Raw genomic sequence first — 14984 nt, forward strand, 5'->3', positions numbered from 1 at the left:
ATATGACTAATACATTGAATACTAAATCCAGCCAAACTATTAAATGTAAAATCAATAAAAAAAAAAAAAAATATGCGATTAAATAGCAAGACATTCACGTGTTTCTGAGAGACCTATTCTGAAATGTTTTCGCGACACCTCTTCCCTGCCAAATCGAAAATAAATTATAGTATTCACAAATTGCATATATTTTTTTTTTTATATAGTATTAACATTGGATTACCGAGAGTACTTTACGTTATTTCACGATGATATCGTAAGGATGAGATTGTCGTAGAAACGTTATAAAATTGTTTTAACTCAAAAGCATCTACTAATATTTTACTTAATCCATACTAATTTATAACCCATAAACTGCAGCGAGGCCAGTCGGAGGGGCTTACTTTTGATATTGTTAAGAGTGAAAATCGTTGACCTTTTCAAATATATATATATATACATATTGCATAGTATAAAATAATATAGTATAGTCCGCCATATGTATATTATAACCTTTCATCCACTCGTAAGTGCTACGCACGAAGCATCCAACGGCGTTTTAGTTTATATCACTATTATTTTTATATTCACTATAAACGAATATGGATAGCTATATCCTATCATCGTGGACGCAGAACGCTACTCGATTTCGCTACTTATTTACGATCGGTAGTAGTGTAAACTAGCTTTTACACGTAAGTTATCTCCGCGCATCTTCACCCGCAAGTTCAATAAGGGGTGAGCTCCAGGAAGAGTGTGTTTCGAAGTGGGCAACAGGACCAAACTTTACATTATCGCGTATAGCTTAAAAGTTTTTCCGGGCATCCGGTGTCCGATTGAGTTGTGTGCAAAATCCGAAGGAAACTGCAAGAATATAGCACGTGCACTTGATCGGCCCCCACGCCGACGGTCAGAGGTTTCATCGTTTGGGGGAAAAAAAGTTAGTTCTCATACGTAGTTTTTCAAACGCGGTCAAATACGAACCGTATGTTATATTATTAAATTATATAGCTGTCGTCCGGCAGATAGAGGTAACGATTAGACTGCATCGAAATATGTACACCTATGTATGACCATTGACTATTTGACTAAAACGTATCTTACAATATCGCTTGACAGACATCCATCGCGTATGACTTCAGGTTGTGATTCGTGGTATGTGACAAAATGGCACACTTCAATTATTATTGAAACCACCAGACCGCATTATCTGTGATTAATAAAGACAATAATATGTTATGTCACCGTTGTCATCATCGATTCATCAAATCCCATCAATACCGTACTTAACACAAGGACCTAGTTGAAAATAATAATATAATCTTTGTGTCCGATAACGATTCGTAACAATATTATTTCTATATTCTTGACGCACGGCTACGATAGACGGTGGTATTTTCTTGAATGTATTACAATAATTAATTTAACGGTTTAGTAACAAAACGTGTAATCTCTACCCCGCACGTTGTGTGGTATAAATTTATAAAGTATAATGTTAATACGCATTTTACAAATATAAGTACATGGCTGTACTTGATTTACTTAAATAACATGTACTGTAGCGTACACATAAGATTATTTTAGTGACATAATATGTAACCTTATAATATTACGTTTATAAGTAAATTTTAAAATCCTTTATTATAATTTAACTGAATTTATTATTGAACACTTAATTTAATCTTTTAGTGAAAGTACAATTAAAGATACTGATAATGTTTTTTTTTTTTTTTTGTTTAATTTTAGTACATAAATGTTATTATTTTTCTACTTTTATTTTGTCAACTTGTTAATTTGATATTTTGAGTTAAGTGATGTAAAAATGAATATACATGGTTAAAAATACGAGTATATTATAATCCAAAAAAAATAGTTTAAACTTAAAATACCAAATAATTACATTAAGTTATATAAGTTTGATAACATATATAATATATATTACATTCATAAATATGTAATTTAAGTATTTAAAAGAAATCATCATCGTAGAATAATAGCTAAATAATAACTGTACTATAAAATAAATAAAATATTACTCATATCATTAATTATTGTTTGTTACTATAAAACTATATTTTAAATATTTTATGATTGAATATTTAAATTGTTATAGATTCGTTTTTAGAGAGGATACGGTGGAGATAAAAATACTATTTTATAATATTATATTTTTGGTTTCCATAAAATTATTTCAAGTTATTTTGCAAATAATAAATTTAACAGAAATTTAATTTTATAAAGGTTATTTTTTTATAAATTATTAAAAAAAAAATAAAATAAATTTCGAAGAAGTGCAAGTGAGTATTCATGTTCACATTTTAAGGTTGGTGATTTCTGTATAAAATCTTCTTAGTACCGCAACACTTTTCATTCTTACTTATTTGTTCAATCAAAAATATATTATTGTGGTAAACATAGCTAATCAAAGCGAGAGTAAAAATTATATTTTCGAATTTCAAAGTATAAACATTTTAAATGCAATAAAAACGAAAATCGTGTTAATTTTTTTTTATTTGTTTCGATACATTTTTTTTTTTTTTTAATGCATTCTAAATAAATGTTCAGATAAAAATATTTTATCTTTTTTTTATATATGAAAATATTTCGGAATAACTGAAAGGAAGAAGACAAATAATCACGTTAATGAAAAACATTTCAGAAACATTTTATCTTTCATAAATACTCAACAAAAATAAGTATAATTATGCAAATCATAATACTGTGACACCGTATTTGAGTGGAATTCCCAGCGATCACCACTGCATTTTAAAGAGTTGAAAAATTATTGCGATGGATAAATGTTTCTAATCAGATAGCTATTAATTTGAAATCGGTCAATATCTTATGAACAAACGAGTTAATTTTTGGCGAGTGTCTTCAAAAGAATATGACGATTTAACTACGTTTTTTTTTTCAAAAAACGACTTATTAAAAAAGATCAGTCCTAATTATTTTTATACGTTGAATATTAGATATATTTGTAGAATATCTATTTATAACTTAATGAATAAACTATACGTTTGTTTTTAGATGTATTTAATTCTTAATCCGATAGATTCGTCACGTAGCTTCATCGCAGAAATCGTATATTTCGTTAACAAACAAACTCATTATGATATAATATAATTGCTTTTCTTGTATATAAATAACCCAATATAATTTGCATATTGGAACTTTGTAATTATACAAATTATCAAAGTATTGAAGTACGTAATATTGTGTATATTATCAATTTTTGTTTATTTTTCGATTAAGTAAAGTTGGATTAAGAAGATGGCACACCGATATTACCAATATCTACCTCTCGCACAACTGACGATGGTGTAGCAAAATCCTGTTCAATAAAGCGAATATAATGAGCTATACAATTATAACTATCCTTTCAATAATCGAATTTCGAATTATGACGTATACAAATCAATATTGTATTTCAACTGATATACTACTTGAACACGAATACACATTTAACATATAATAGCAAGAATAATGTCGTTGAATAAAAATGCTCTGTAAATAAATTATATTCCATTGACTCTACTACTGACAATGAAAAATAATTATCCACACATTTTTTTGTAGCAAATTACCTCAAAACTTATCATCTAGCACTAATATTAATAACATTAATTCTAATAACTTTAATTTAAAGTAAATTATTAGACATCCAATCAGTGTTTAATAAATCCTACAAACACCCGTGATATAATTTAGTTATTAATTTTTGTTTTTTCCAAACATTAAGCAATCAAACATAAAATATTGAAACATTCAAAATTTAAATTTAAAATAATATTATACACAATAATTAATAATCATAAATTAAAAAATGTGGATGGATTTATTTTCTAATAAATAATGCAAAACTAATTTTAAAGGTAATATTTTTGAATATTTTTACGAGTAACTGATAATTTATCGATAATGTAGTTTTTGTATAAATTATTTATTATTAAATATATATATATATATATATATTCAAAAGGAAAAAATACATAAAAATAATTGATAAAAAATTTAAAAACACACAGTGATTGAACGCTATATAACGATTGATTTAAATTCAGCAAAGATATAATATTATACTTTGGAGTGTTGTTCGTCTAAGTAGTGAAATATAATTAAAAATAAAATATATTTTTAATAAAACTAAAAAACTACGTTCTCAGGCACTTAATAATTTTAACCAAAAGCATTCTTACCGCAATGTTACATTATAATACTTAATTATTAATAACAAAATAAACCTTATGTTTACAAAGATTCAAAAAACTAAAAATACACAATTTATGAACGAGAGAGGGATAAAAAGTACATTAAATATTGTTGTGAAATTTGTCCATGTGGGTGCATATTAAAAAATATGTATTTTTAATTACACATTACATTTTATATTGAAATATCTTGACATGTGAACAAGTACGCGTGTATAATATTATACATGATGCGAGTGTGTAACTATATTATGTATATTTTCATCTTTGCGGTTGAGGTGTTTTCGTCTCGGTTTGTTTGCTCGTGCTACCGTTGTCTGCAGACTGGACCCAAACTTCGTTTATATTACAAACTTTTAGCAGAAAGTTTTGTCTTGGTCAGGTGGTATTAGCAACTCACGGGGCCCTACAGGGTGGTGTAGCACAAATGACCTGAGCAAACTCTTCAACCATAGCGGCGTTAATTACATTTACAAACTTTCACCTGTGTGTTTTATGCAAATCGGCAACGTCCAGGACTTTTGAGAACAGTCCAAAATCTAACGATAGTGAAAAGTTTCCATTTAAAATATTATACCATTTGTATGGTACAGTGTACACGCGCGCATTCATTTAATCATAATATAATGTTATGCGAAACTCGAATTAATAAGAACCGTAGGTCAGACGCGGTTGCCCTACCGAGTGCGACAGAACTACATTAAGTATCATGGATTCAAAGATATCGGAAATATTATTGTCATGCAATTCATTTGAAAATTAGCTTATGCGAACCACAAATTCTGGTTCAAAAATATGTTCAGTTTGTATAAAGTATTTAAATAGCCATTTATCGGAGTTTCGTTTTTTTTCTTTTATTTTTAGGAAACTTTTTTCCGCCTCCCCATTGCCGTTTGTCGGTATGGACATCAAAGTCTCCACTTGATTGACCTTAGCTAATGTAACATTCCACATTCCATTATAATACACTTTCTACACAAACCGTTCTCGCATAATGAAATTTGACAATAAAGAGGATATCCTTTGATATCATGCTTGATATTTAGTGAATAGACTTAATAATAAGAGTAATAAAAAAATATATATATATACTATACCATTACAATTGTACTGAATAATATTTTTAATTTGGACTATTGTTCGATTTTTACGTATGATTAAATACCATAAAATAATTTAACGGTTTCTAAATTTAATTAATGACTACTAGGAACGTACAAAGTTGATGAACTCAATGTTTATCGACTTGTAATAATTATTAGTGTATGATTCCCATCGCATTAACTAAAATACCGACCGCGGGATTATTAATGATATAAATGAAGTGAAGTAATATTATACACTATAGGGTACGAGTAAAGACATAAAAGTTGCTAAATATGAATTAGTAAATCGTTCGCGGAACGACGAGCCTAACCTACCGCGATTCCCAAAAATAACACGTCGACTCTGTTAGTTATAATAGTTAAAATTAAAAACTTTGAGAATAATTAAAATTTACAATATGAAAATTAAACTGACGAAAAATCTAAAGTATTTTTGTATGCTAATTTATGAGATAATTAATAAGCTTCGTTTTCCTAAAAAGGTTTGAAATATTATGTTGTGGCGTAAAACGCAATGAAAAAAATAAATACACGTATGTGAATAATTATAATACATCGTACAATATTCGTAATAAAACTTTGCAAACCACTATACCACGTCGCATCGATATTAATATAATATATTATTATAAAATAAAATATATACTAAGAATGGTTGTACTGACATAATAATGTGTTCAACCACCTTGGGAAATGAACGGTCTGACGAGAATTTGTTGCTCGGCGGTACGTATAACGGTACAACAGTAGATCTTATTCCAAGAATCTCTTTACTAATTCTAGTTGTTTGGCTGAGGTTAGGAAATACAGTAATAATAATAATAATAATAATGTATAATATTTACTAAAAATACAAATAGGTTTAGGTACATGGTAAAGTCATAATGCATACTTATATACATATTAGCATAAAAAAGTATATTCTTATTTTGTTGTATTCTCCGTACACCGTAAATACGAGTATATAAGCTATATTGTAAATCTATTTTATTTTATTTCTTATTATTTTTGTAGTTTAAACTCAAAGGTTTTATATTAAGACTTTTAATGAATTATAACGTCACGTATTAGGTTCGTAATATATTTTTTTTTATTAAAAAATAACGTTTAAGCAGTTATTGTTCATAAACTGTTTTGAAGAGTACGAAATAAACATTACACGTCTATAATTCGTATATTATTATTGTTTAGGATATAACGTTTAATAATAAATCAATATCGTCTTCTAGATGATGTTATTGTTTTAAAAGCTTCGTCGAAAGTTATTATCATTACTAAAATCTAGCTAATATCAATCTATCAAATAAACATCATTAATCTCTTTTTTTTTTTAAATATTAAATTCTCGAATCGATAATCGTTTTATTAAAAGTAGAAGCTTAACAATAGCAGAGTTGTGAAAGTGTTATTAAACGCGTTAAAGTAAAATGTACAATGCAAAACACTTACAACAACTGATTAAAAACATTTTAATAGGTTAACTTTAACAATGAATACAAAATATTATAATCTATGTAGACTTTCAAGAAAAAAAAATGAAAAGATACCTCATTGTGAAATATAATACATAGGTAATTAATTTATCGTTTGCTTTTAAGATAATCGTCATAATTATAAATCATTTAAATAAAATCCAGTCAATAACCCAGACGAAAAATAAATATTTCTAAAAAACTTTATCAAATATTTTTTATCATCTAGGTTATAATTAAACACTCAGGCTGTAAAAAATAATTTATAACAACGAAGTAAATCTATTAAATTATAGCACATTGTTATATAACGTATTTAGCATATATATATTATTAATTTTTTAATATATAATTATTGAACTAGATTGTACTCCGTAAATCGAATTAGAAATAATCATAATAATTTATATTTCAGCCAGCCATATAATTTACAGTGTGAAATATTTGTAAGCCAATGACTATTGGAAAAACAATTAAACTGAATTATATTATTATTATTATTATTATTATTATTACAATAGTAGTCAGACATGTTCAACACTATAGTAATGGAATATGAGTCAATTTATGACAAACTTATTAAACTATTTCTTGGTACAGTTCGTAATATTATTACGTACCTACTTACATTAATTGATAATGTATCGTGACTTTCTTCTCAACAAACGGTTTAGTTATTAGCATCATAGAAGTTTTCAACTATGGCTTATAATCAAACTAATATTGATTTAAGTTATTTGAACATTAGACATTTGATGATTACCCTGACGTTTTCATCCATCGCAGAGTCATTCGTAATTAATTTATATATTAAATCATTTGAATTATACCTAAGTGATTTAAATTTACATAATTCGTATGTATGATATAATGAAATATTCAATAGCTGACAAAGAAATAATATAGTAAGAACTTAAAAAAAAATGATTGTTTTTAAAATAAAACACTTCTATTATTTTTCTATGCATATTTTATAGATTTTTTTTTTTTTACAGAAGGCTGCAGTTCGCATTCAATAAATTTTGTAACACATAACAATTTTAATGTCAGAGGTTATATGCAAAATACATCAGCCCTGTATAGCACGAGATAAATAATTCAATTATAATAATATATTGGTGCAATGCGATAAAAATAGTACACTAACGTTAGGTTAGGTTTATGGTTATGGTTTGTGACTACGCAATCAACCGTTATAATATTATTGTTTGTTATCAAATCTGCTTATACAAGTAACTCCTAGAATAATTATTCAGCGATGAGTTCTAATAATGTTATGCAATATTATAGTGAATAGTTTACTATTTTTTCAAACGATCGTTTTGCATAAATTAATTTGGAATATATTATTAACAAAATGAATAACGTAATGAGTAAAATCCATTTTTATATTACATTTCCCGCTTTGATTTTTAAAGATTGAACTACTTGTAAAAACCAAACGCCCATTAATCATCGTGTACATGTTTGTGTTTTAAAACGATTATATATATATATCAAATTATGTAATTTCACAAACCATAACTCATCAGAAGTTTTCCTTTCCTTTCCTTTTTTTTTTTTTTACTGTTAATTACTCACTGAAATGTAATAATATGATTCAATATTTATTTACTTTTATGAATATTAAAAAAAAAAAACGAATCAAGTTAGTTATATAATTGCATTTACATAAATATATCACGCGTCGTCTTCGTGGAATCGAATACTGTAAAATTACTTATTGTTGTTTAAACGGAATAGTTTCTATATTTTATTATACACGCAATATACCGAAATATACTGTGGTCATTTTGTTTCCTTTTGACAAGTATTTGTGGTTTTTAAAACTTTTGCACTTCCGAAAAGAAAATAAACGACCCACGCATGACACGTTGATTGATGATCAACCGAAAACGTGGACCAAGTTCTAAATGTACAACAATCGAAATTTCAGATTCAGAAAATTGGATACGAGACGTATGCAAACGAACAGCGGTGAGCAATCTATTGCAACAAAAACAAGATATATAATTTGTGTTTTTTTCTCGTTAAAAATGCTAACGGCCCCGACTGATCGGACACTTTCATATCGAAATAAACGTTCCAATTGTGTTGTTTATTATTACTATTATTATTATTATTATTATTATAGTGTTGACGTGTTAATAATAAATGGTACCGATTCTGACTGTAATAGGACTGCCATCATTTATATGACTACCGGAATCCTAAATGTATGTGGCTTGAGGTCAAAATCCATTCGGATTTCTATCAACAGAGCGAAGAAAACGAGAGGAACAGAGAACCAAACATAAAATAAAATAAAAATATGATGTATTTTGGTCAGTTTAGTGTGCACTATAATTTTATTTACATATAATACAATAATGATCATAAATATGAATTCCATGAAATATCAATAAATCAAATATTCATTCAACTATTAATGTCATGTTACGACATAACGCATAATTCTCGTAGAGAAATTCTTAACATTTTTTCTGTGCTAATAAAATATTTATTGAAAAAAAAATTCCCAATTTTCTCAGTTCATTCTCAGACGTATTATTATGTTTGTATTCAGATCTGAACAAGAAATTTATTGGATTCGTCAATGATGACTTATGTTTTCCCTAATATATTTTTTATGATGAATGATGTAAGTACTGAAAAATGTTCAAGTGCCATATCATTCGATTTGACATCAGTCGTATATAATACCTACCTACTTTATAATATTTTGATGATTTTATTGTTTTATTATTTTTTCTAAAAAATCATATAAACATAATCCTTAATTGTTAATCCTTGCAGTTTTTAAAATAAGTATCTGTTCTTATTTAAGTTAAGTGTATGGCATGGTAATAATATTATATACAGATAATTTACATTTTAACTAAATAAATAATATTTATATTCACATCGTTCGAAAACACCATACGGTTATAGAAAAAATTAGTTAGCAACAAATTTATTGAAGTGTAAATTTTTTTTTAAAATAGTTTTTAAAATGTTATAATAGTCACATTCATATATTTTTTTTTTAATGTGCGTCTTAAAAATAGTTTAACTAAAAGTTATGAACAGTAATCCGTATCAAAGACTTTTCCTCGTGTATTATAAGCCCGGTTGTTTCTTTTATTTTGTTTTTTTATTTATTTATTTATTTTTTTTTTTTTTACCAACATTAATAGTAAATAAAATATAACAACAATAATCGAACACTATAGTATATAAACGAATTTGAACCAAATAAAGTAACCCCCCAGCGGGATATTGATCATTGAATCGATTAAAATATAATTTGAAAATATCAAGTGCACGTTTTCCCTCGAGTGCCAATTCCGTATAGTCCCTTGAACTCGGCCACTAGTGGTTCGATTATTATCCGTAACAGCTCCAATTGAGTACTAGAGGAAAAAATAAAAAATAAATGACACGAAACTCTCGAGAGATAGTTTCATACAACAGAAGGATTTATTTTTATATAATTTGTTATTATTTTTTTTTTCAAATTGCCTCTAGAGACCTGAAATATGAGTAAATGAAAAAAAATTCTATCGATGATTTTAGTGATTTTGAGTGTGGAATGAATGCAAAAACCTAACGTAAATCACAGGCAGTAAAACGTATTTAATACGTATATTATTGTAAAAAGACGTTTTCCAGCCGGGAAAAACGAAGAAAAAAATAATACAGGCCTAATACTGCATTTACGAGCTTTGTAGCGTTTTAATTGCTACACGACCCCATTCTTCAGATGTAAAGGACGAATAATTACGAGGGGATGATTGTAGGATATATATATATATATGTATATATTATGTGTATGTGTGTATAGAGGTGGAGGGTAACGTCACGCTGAACTAATTAATATCTTTGTCATTTCGGCGTTCAACCGCAGTTATAAGGTCTCCGGGTTTTTCATTACGGGCACCGCTAATTCCACGGGCATTCATCCAATTCAATCAGACGATTTAAAATTTAGTCACGACGATTTGCTCCTGTACATTATATTATTTATTATATTATGTAGTACGCGTATGTGACGTGATGATATGCTGCGTTCGTCGGTGCAATGCCGGCACGACCAGTTACGTATAGGCGATATCGTTACGATAATTTCGAGTCGAACGCGAATAAGAACGATCGTACAATCGTATTAAATTACAAATGGTAAACATTTTCGTATGCGAAACATTATAATGTGGTTACTCGAATCGTAGCGAGACGCCGACGAGAAAGTTTATCGAGTCCACGGGTACGGCTGAAAGAGAGAGAGAGAAAAAAAAAGTATACATTATAATATATACGTATATGAGATGACGAATATTTTAAATGTGAAACTAATACTACTTGAAAATCCATAAAAACTTCAATGTCGCCTTTAGCGGTAACGTTGTTCTTTTGAAAATGTTAAGAAAAATTAAAATAAAAAAATAAACAAAACGCAGAAAAAAGTATAAGTTTTTTCAGCTCATAAATAGTTTTCTTATTTGCTCTGAATGCTATCCAAAAATTAACTTTTTATGTTTTATATTTGTCCCCAAAATGTAGGGTATTCCGTTCAAAACTTTCGTGAATTATGACCGACCTATGTTTGCATACTTATTAAAACCAACGTATTATCGTTTTAGTGGAGGTTCGCAATTAGTAGAAATTACGAAGGCGGTTATACTAATACAAATATCTTAATTTCAGGGGTGGGAAATTCGATTCATAGCTACGCGTTATTTGCTATAGGGAATGTATAATATTTTTCAACGCTTATGGAAGACTGTTTTATTCGTGTAACATCATAAAATAATTATATAAATTACCAAAAAATAAAAAAATATAAATATTTAATTGAAAAAAAAAAATACCGACCAAACGAATTTTGATTAAAAACGAATTGGAACTATCAATATTTAATCAAACGAAAATCTATTCGACTTTTCCGTTCGATACTATATTTATTAATGCATCGGGCAATTAAAAGTTTATTTGGTGTTTATCTATACGTCGGCTAAAGATTAATAGTTTATGAGCTCGCGTCTTTGTGAATTTCCACCATTTTAGGAATCGGTTGAGTACTAATAATTCATTGTTGTATCGTTGGAGAACTCGTTTTAAAATTGCAATGTGTCGCGCACGAGACGAGATCGCATCTTAATCTCGTTCCGGACGAGTACCGATATAATGACGCAATAAATCAAATCGATGACGCAGAAAAACCTATTTCAGAGTAGGTGCTTTTTTTTATTTGTACTTTATTTTTTTTGGACACACTCGTACGTGAGTGTTTTTGCATGGTTCTATGTGCGCGTGTGTGTGTAGACGGATGAGTGTGTGTGCGATGGAACTCACCACGATGTTTGTACGGTGTACTCGGGAAATTGACGGAGACAACGACGGCGACGTCGTTAAACATTCGCGCACCACATTGGAACGGACACCAAAACAAACAATAATGATATTATAATAACAATATAACAATCTAGATAAGACACTTGATTAAAAAAAACTGAATATTTTCAAATTTTCAAAAAAAATAAATAAATAAAATCAACTATGAACTGTCGAAAACATGATATTATTTAAAAAAAACAAAAAAAAAACATAGCGATCGCACACTGAAGAACACTGTACGGTTTTCGGTATTCCGCGACGTATACACCTTCTGATAAGTGTTCGCGTGTGTGCGTGTGTGTGTGTGTGTGTAATAGGTCGTGAGCGTGTGTGAGGGTGTATATGTCTACGTTTATTTGTGTATAAAGTGTGTATTTATGTATGTATATTTGTGTATGTATAGGTGTGTGTGTGTGGGTGTATTTACTTAGGTATGTGTGTGTGTGTGTGTACTGTTTTACGTGTATTTGGGTGTGTACGCGAAAAAACAGAAAGCGAACGACTACGACGACTACGACGACGACGACGCGACGACAACGACGACGACGAACACCGCACCGGCCGGTCGAAAGTTTGCTCGGAAACTGGCGGGAGCGTCGGCGGCGGTGGCCGAAACGGAATATAAAACGGGACGCCGGCGTACACGGAGCGGGCGAGTAAGGGCGGTTTGTATAGATTGCGGTGGCGGTGCGTGGTCGGAGCGAATGTCACGGGTTGGGGTGGAGGGATGAGATTCCTCTATATATTCGCGTGTGTACGCACCGACCACCCCACACGCGTCGCGTCGCCGTGTCTCTCCGCCAGCGCCCGATTCTTCGGAGCAGCGACGGCGGCGTTCGCCTTGAGAGATACGGTCGGCCGGTCGGTCGGACGGTGGTTGTCTCCTCTCTAGCTCGCTCGCTTTTTTTTATTTTTTTTTTAATCGACAGATCCGTTATCTCGTCAACACATATGTGAGACGCGCGCGGGCGGTCATGTCGGCCGGCGTGTGTTGTCCGCGTGTGTCGACACCGGAGGTACGGTGGCGGAGGTGTCCTGTGTGTGTATATACGCCGACGGACAGGACGAGGTGGGATGGCGCGGCGGCGGAAGTCACGGTGGCTGCGGCGGCGGAGGTGGCTGTGTGGCGTGTCGGCGGCGACGGTGGAATAAAAAAAAATATATATAAAAAAAAAAAAAAAATACGCGAGTCGCCCCGATTCGATCAATCCGTCGCCGCCAGGTTGCAGGGTCGGGTGGTGTATATTATGTATGTATGTATAGGTACCTACACGATTCCGCATGTCAAATATTACATTATACTCGCGCCCGAGCACGAGGTATGTGCGTTGTGTGTATCGGGTACATACGTTTTTGGCACGCATGCGACGTAGGTTCTAAACTCCGTATAATTATATATAATTAAGCGAGGTGATCCGCCGAGCGTGCTTACCCCCTATTATCCTTAAATAATACGTTAATTATTCAAACTCTGATTTTCGCCGCATTTTTCACCGCGTTTCGCGATATCGTCAGACCAACCGTCGCCTCGGGGTACTCTCTGAATCATCGCATAACACCAAAGTATTTGAAAATACACTCGAATATTCCAAAACATTTAAATAAAATATGCGTTGTTAAAGAAAATAGTGGAACTGGGGATGTGCTTTGAACAGTATCGCGCACTGAGTATGAGTAGCGTTTTCCGATACTATCATATATAGTTTAAGCGCGACTATAATACATCGATCGCAACACGGGTGTTGAATCGGTGTTGTCTGTATATCATATTATTGTATGGAATCGTATCTAATATTATAATAATAAGTCCAACAATTAAAATAAAAATAAAAACTTAATAATTACACTTTTTAACTTACACCTATATTTTTGAGACATTCTTAGTATAGATAGGTAAATTTTGTATTCTTTGTTGATTGTTCTTTGTCACAAATTTTTCTTCTCAAATTTCCTGTATAATATAGTATCGTAAAACTATCATGTCGTCGTGTTCAACTGGATTTCTAGCTTCAAAATTTCAATCATACGGCCATTTATGTCAAAATATTATATTATTATTGCTGTTATTGTTGTTGTTGTTTATGTCGTCATATATTTTCGTGCTTTATGATGGTGATTTAGTCCCGAGATGATTAATATTACCCCCGGATGAGTTATAAATAATATTCGTGGTGGTCAATCGCTTCTGTAGGACATCATTAAAATCGATTTTGACCGGAAATAATATCAAAGGATTCGTTACCTAACCTAAGCCGACCATTTCCTTAATTCCTTGACAGCAAATCCCCGTTAAATGTTTACGATTTGCACACAAACTCGATTGTTGTTACAATAAAAATATATAAAGCAACATGGCCACCGAGTTAAATTGCAATACAAGTGATGGGAGACGTATGTTGTCGACTCGTAGCTTCGCTAAGCCATATTACGGGCAAAGGCAAACATTTTCTATCGTCCCTCGTTCAATCTATATATAGATGGGATGATGGGATAACACTCCGAAGTACAGAAAGCGACTTTTTAATATTATAGTTTATACAAAAAAAAAAATAAAATAAAATAAAAAATAATTATTATTTTTATAATAATTATTTCCTTTACTTGTTTTTTCTAACTATGCCAAAACTTCATATATCTAACAATAAATTAATAAATACATTTATTTTGGTAACATAATTTTTTTCGTCGATGAATGTAATTATAAAAAAAAAAAAACATTAATTAAATAGGTACTGATTGTAGTGCAATATATCAGGTAACTATGTGGTTAGAATATTTAGAACCAACCGTGATAGAGTATTGATGGTTGCAGACTGTTTGGTAATAATGTCAAATACTGTCAC

General features: G+C 30.2%; 1 protein-coding gene across 2 annotated transcripts in view; it reads right to left on the minus strand.

Annotated features, from left to right (window-relative positions):
- LOC114131757 (neuroligin-4, X-linked-like) overlaps positions 1-14984 on the minus strand; it is a 502436-nt gene that overhangs the window by 277822 nt on the left and 209630 nt on the right. Inside the window, exon 2 of one of the 2 annotated variants that reach the window (XM_050199849.1) lies at positions 12100-12256. The gene's annotated coding sequence lies outside the window, so the exon portion shown is untranslated. Of the gene's footprint in view, positions 1-12099; positions 12713-14984 lie in introns of those variants that run through there. The other variant, XM_050199848.1, reaches the window with a different exon arrangement.

Source organism: Aphis gossypii, chromosome 2 (assembly GCF_020184175.1).
Source record: "Aphis gossypii isolate Hap1 chromosome 2, ASM2018417v2, whole genome shotgun sequence".
NCBI classification, from domain to species: Eukaryota; Metazoa; Arthropoda; class Insecta; order Hemiptera; family Aphididae; genus Aphis; species Aphis gossypii.